Source organism: Suncus etruscus, chromosome 11, assembly GCF_024139225.1.
Source record: "Suncus etruscus isolate mSunEtr1 chromosome 11, mSunEtr1.pri.cur, whole genome shotgun sequence".
Lineage (NCBI taxonomy): Eukaryota > Metazoa > Chordata > Mammalia > Eulipotyphla > Soricidae > Suncus > Suncus etruscus.
Window position 1 is genome coordinate 72,743,371 of NC_064858.1, and position 6,609 is coordinate 72,749,979.

Here is a 6,609-nt window from a genome sequence, read left to right on the forward strand (position 1 = left end):
ATAACACAGCGGTAGGGTATTTGCCTTGCATGTGGCCGTCCTGGTACGACCCAAATTCGATCTTCAGCATCCCATATGGTCCCCCAAATCTGCCAGGAGCAATTTCTGAGCACAGAGCCATGAGTTTTTTTGTTTTGTTTTGTTTTTTGTGGTTTTTGGGTCACACCCGGCAGTGCTCAGGGGTCATTCCTGGCTCCATGCTCAGAAATTGCTCCTGGCAGGCACGGGGGACCATATGGGACGCCAGGATTCGAACTGATGACCTCCTGCATGAAAGGCAAACGCCTTACCTCCATGCTATCTCTCCGGCCCCCACAGAGCCATGAGTAACCTCTGAGCGCCACTGGGTGTGGCCCAAAAAACAAAAACAAAAAACAGAACTGAGGGTAAAGAGGGTTAAATAGAAAGAGATAATTAATCAGGGTTGAGGGGATGAGAGCATAGAAGAGGATTTGTAAGGTGGAAGATGGGGGAAGGGATATACATAACAGGGCCAGTATAAAATATAGACAGGAATTATGTACAGATTAGACAGACATAGAGGAGTTCACCACATATGCACTCACATACACACATAGAGACAGACATTGAAAATCTTATTTGTAGTTGCGGTTGAAGGGTTGACATTAAGGAATGGGTCAGAGCGCTTAAAATATCTGGGGCCAGCACATTAGGGGGAAAGGTTTTCCAATTTCTAGACACTTCATCAATGATGAGAGTAAACTTTGCTAAATAAAAGCTTATTTTCTGTTTTTAATTACAGGGTTACTGTTCCCTGATCAGTCATGGCAGTCATCACTGTGGCCACAATCGTTTTCCTGCTTCCATCTGTTCATCATAGTGCTCTAGCAGTCAGGGGCAATTCATAGGAGTCTCAGTCAAAATAAGTCCACTTGCCCCACTTGGAAGAGCCACATAGAGACAGCCTGGGCTTGCTTCAGTTTTCAACCATTCAACAGGATATTGGTCTTACATAGATAGCCCCTATTCCAGTCAGTATTGGGAAGGAAGCAAAAGAAAGAGGTGGTGGGGTAGAGGATTCTGGATTTTATCCTATTTCATTCAATAAGCAAGTTGTTTTATCCTCCATAAAGCTAGACTCAATAGTTTTTCTTGTTGTTGTTTTTTTTTTTTTTTAATTTTCTAAATTCTGAGTTGGAACAACGGGAACTGTTTAGTAGAACAAGGGAGGGAAAAAAACATGATCAAATGGTTTAGGTCACAAATTCATGAAGTACATTTTCCTCTGCCAAATCCCATCTCTTGTCAATTCTTTGCCAGAATCATTGGGCTATTTTGGTAATTATTCACCATAGTACTAAATCAAGAAAATTATACTACAACTAATATCCCAAACACTATTTAGAGAAAGAAAAGATGATTAAATCCCTCCAGTGCAGCATTCCTAGGAGAATTTTCTAAAGAATTACATAATATGTAGATATTTATGAAATTACTTTCCTCTAGAGAAATATTCTCTGCTGACTGAGAATAATTAGAATGACGTCTTATAAAATAGCACAAATCTTTGTTCTTTTCAGTTAAATAACAAATACAGAGTAAATAATAATTCCATAATTTAACCTTATATTTTGTGGACTTCTCTCACTCACAGTTTTTAAAATCTTAATAGAAAACTCACAGTGTTTTACTGTATTCTTTTGAATCTTTATTATTCTGTTTATAAGAATCAAATACTATTATAAATTCAAATATTTTCAAAGGCATTTCATAGAAAGCAAAGGTTTTATGCAATTTTTAGGATTGCTACTCTTCTAAAATTTCTAATTACCACTTCAATTTTCTTCATTGATTAGTGTTTATCTGACCACTCAAAACTAGCCCTATTCCTTCTTTTATAGCCCAACCTCTCCATAAATGTTACAGTCAGATATTCCCATATTTTTGAAAATGAAAGTTTTAGAAAGAGATAAAGTCATGCAGTCACTGCAGTGTAGAGTGAACTGAAGGGTATCATGATAAAAAGGAAAACAATAGATTCCAGATGATCTTACTTCTCTGAAACATAGACCCACAAAACAAGAGAATGGACAATATTAAACATGGACAGACTCTTGACCTTGGATCACAAAACTGATTAGCAGATAGCAAACAGAGGATGGGACCAGAGGATAAAGACTAGTGCTTTTAGGGGTGTGGACACTTTGATGGGGGGGGGGGTTTAAAGTAGTTTTGTATGTCAATACCATAAACTTTAAAACTATTGTAACTATGTTATATATGTTTTTTATATTTTAAATTAAAGGTGCCAGAGATATAGCAAGGGCATTTGCTTTTCATGTATCTAAGCAGGCTTCAATCCTCGACATCCAGTATGGTTCCCTGAAGACCACCAGGAGAGACTCCTGAGTGCAGAGCCAAGAATAATTTCTGAGCTTCACCAGAAGTGGCCCAAAAACAACAGCTACAACAAAAGATTTTAAATCAAAAATAAATAAAAATATAACTTGAAATCGGTGTAATTCAGTGATAGTGTGCATGACTTAGAAAGACCTTGGGTTTGATCCACAGAATATATTTAAAATAAAATAGAGGTTTCATACTTTTTAAAGACAAACTCATTTTTAAATATATAAGTAAAGATATTTTTTAAATGTCCTTTAACCACTCAATCTCTTTGAGATCTCCACATGCTCTGTCTTTTCCATGCAAACATCTCAAGAGTAAGGAATATTCATTTCTCACATCACTCAGATCTGATTTCTTTCTCTTCTATTTACCCTAAGCCATGAGAATCTCATATTCAAGTATGACAAATATGTTCATTATCTCAGAAACCTTATCTCCAACCTAATATTATTGATTGTTCCTACCTTAAAATATGCATCCTATTCCTTTAACTACATTGGTCTGTTCTGGTTCTCTTTATTATCCTTTAATGTCTTATCTTCCTTATGAACCCTCTTCACATACTTCTCTTTCACAGACAGGAGCTTTTTCTTTCTTATTCTGCATGAATTGCCTCATCTCCATTATCTGGTTAAGCTTAAGGGTTGTGGGTTTTATTTATTGTCGCAGGCTAGTAACTTCCAAATAATATTCATCTGAGGCTCTTGCTGGCATCTTCCAACTCTAAACTCATGCATCTCTATTTTCCAGAGCACCTACAAAATCAACATGGTTCAATGGGTATCATCATCACCACCCCATGTTCCCCATCCAAGATGCCTCCTTTAGTTGTCATCAGCCTACACCCTTTCCCACCTACCCAGCCAGGGAGAAACTACAGCCAGTGAGTATCCCGTTTTCCTGACAGATTCAACATTCAAACACATATTGAGTCCGCTGGTTCCTTTTCTTGAATTTAGGCCCTAGCTTTTCTTTTCATTCCTTTTTTATGAAACAAATTTTTTACAGCCCACTTGGCTTCTCAAATTCAGTCCCATGATGCTTTTAACAATTATTTTAAATTAAAATCTGATTCTAGGAGCTGAAGAGAGACTACAGTGAGTAAGATGTTTGCCTTGCATGTGGCCAACCCAGGTTCAATTCTCAGCCTCCCAGACGGTACCTGATCCTAAATGTAGAACCAGTAGTAATCCCTGAGCATTGTCAGGTGTGGTCCCAAAACAAAAACAAACAAAAATTGCATACATAATGTTAACATATCTTTGAAGAGAATGGGACATCTAGCAATTAGTCTCTAGTTATATTCTAATTGGGGGGGGGAGAATAGTGCTTGCCTGCAGTTATTCACTTAAGATAATTTGTACTCTTGTAACTTATGCAAATGTTAGTATAGAATGTCATACTTCAGTAAAGAAGGGAAACTACATCTAAATGGAAAATGGTATTATAAACCATTGAAAAGGGGCTAAAAATAGAAAGCTGTATTTTAGAGAACCAATTTTAAGAAATTGAACATTTCAGCCTAGATGCCATGAAAGCTATTACTCTGAAAGTACAAGAGAACCACCAACCTCAGGTAATTGTCCAACTCATACATATTATTTACCACTACAAAGAACTCATGCAGAAATTTACTTAGATGCAATCAAAAAGCTTTTCTTTCTATAAAGTGTGTTTTGATTTTCAAAAAAAGCCCAAATCAAAAAATAATTTTTGGCCATTGTTTTCCAGTTGACCTTCTCTTCCAGCTGTTGTTCCATTTCTTCTCTTTTGGTCTACTAAGTGCCTTAAAATACGGCTTCAGAAAAGTTATTTTCTGAACTTCACAATAAGTAACTCCATCTCTTTGAAAAATAATTACTGTAGCTAACTACCCCCAACATCTTCTAAGCTGTATTTTTTTTTTTGTCCTTGTGTTTTTCTGCATGTACCTTTTAAGGGGCCAGAAAATATTTCAACAGCTTCTCAATGTTTTTCCTTGGTAGTCAGAAATGAGTTTATAGTAATCTTACTATTATAAAGTATGAACAAGATTAACTATCAATATGAGTTCAGTGAATTTAAATGGCTAAAAAACTGTGTTTGAATGAGGCACTTTCACCTTGAGGCCCAGCAGAAAGAGTGGGAAGAGCATTGAGTTGAGAGGACAGTTTGAAATGTCTTCTCACTGCAATAGTCAATTGAGTCCATCTCTGACCACCATGCTTCCACTCACACAAGTACTGCTGTGTTCCTGGGACACCCAGACCACACACTACTTTCCCCCATTCACAGACTCAGAAAGGAACACTGTTCTCACTGCTATAGTCATTTAACACATTCATTATAGAACCAAAAACACATTCTCTCTGAGAGTTCAGATTTATTTTTGGAGTTGGGGGGGAGGAGGTTTGGCTATACCTAGTGGTTCTCAGGGGTTGCTCCTGACTCTGCACTCAGAAATCATTCCTATCAGGAACAGGGGACCATATGGGATGCTGGGATTCGAACCACTCTTGGTCCTGGGTTGGCCACTTGCAAGGTGAAGACCCTACCACTGTGTTATCTCTCCGGCCCCTCGAATTTATTTTTATTGTTGCTTTTGGGCCACACCTAGTGGTGTGGAAGAGTTAATCCTGTGCACAAACATCACTCCTGATGGGACCCTTGGGACCCTGCAGAATGCTAGTACTCCAATATGGGTTGGCTGTGTGTAAGGCTAGTGCCCTCCTCGCTCTACTATAAGCTGGGATTTGAAATCAGATAGTTTCAAAGTAGTTTATCCTCCAATTCTAATAAATAGAACTTAACTTTTCTTCCCACTTGCATGAATTACTCAGAAACCATATTTTCATAAAAATGTGGTTTCTTAATATTGCAAATCACAATGTTTAAAATGAAAAAAAAGAAAGAGACAGAGAGAGGGAAAGTGCCCCATAGTCAGGCAGAGGGGGAGGGTGGGAGGAAAAAATGGGGACACTGGTGGCAGAAAATGTGCACTGTGTAACTGAAACTCAATTATAAATAATTTTGTAACTCTATTTCACAGTGATTCAATTAAATAATTAATTTAGGTTGTATTTGTTAGTACCCTTTTAATAACCAAAAGTTGTACTGAAACATTTCTCTGAAGTCAATCACATGTCCATTAACCTGATTTCTGGCTATTACTTAAGATATATCTTAAATCTGACCACTTGAAATTTCAAATGGATTATGTCCCTCTACTATAAATGTCATCCATCAGTTGGGAATTGTTTATCACCTTGGCTTCAACTCTCACTCCCACCATTATCGCAACTGCTTCCTGACACAGAGACTGGTCAGGAATAAGGAACTTCCTCCAAGCCCTGGCAAGTATGTTTAATGCTTCTGGGATGGAAAGATGGCAGTCCTGAGTATCCCCTGTCACCTTGTCTGAGCAAGGTGCACTTGAGCATGACTTGTTAACAACTAGCCCTGTTCTGCAAAGCTTATTGATTCTCTGTCCAGTCCATGATTGGAATAGAAAAGTATAACTTCTATCTCAGTTGGGAGACTCTATTGTCATTTCTTTAGCTAGCTTTTATTAAAAAACAAGTTTCCATACAAAGAAACCAATTTACAAGAACCTATGGTAGTCTCTGACAAAAATGTTAAAGCCACATGTTTGTAGTTCTCTATTTCAAGTATTGGGTAATTAACACAGTTTCCAATACCTTCCCACTAATGAAAGTAAAAACTAAACCACTATTGAAGAAAATGGCTGGTTATAAACATATTATAACATTTTTCTTTTTTTATTATTACATTTTTTATAATCCTCTAACTTCAATAGGCTTTTGAAAGTATGTCTAACATGCCCAACCTAAGCTCTGTAATGAACTTACCTGGCCATCATATTCATATAAACCTGTGATAAGCTTTTATTTATACTGTATATTTTATATATATTCTTATATAGCTTCCTATATTTGTATCTCTCTACAGTCTATCATCTATCCATTCATCTTACTGTTCTGGTGTGATCTTAATTGAGTCATCTAATCATGCTCTGATTGCTATACCATTATTATTAAATTGTTACATAGCAGTAAATAATTAGAATTCTTCTTGTTACTTAGTCATCTTCTAAAGTGTTATCTAAGTCATAGCTAAATAATTATTAATAGCCATACCATTCTCAAACTTTAGACTAAACAAAAGATTAAGTGGAGTATTTTACATAATGTCATTGAGATCTAAATATAAAAGATACCTTTATGTCTTTAGTATATAGAC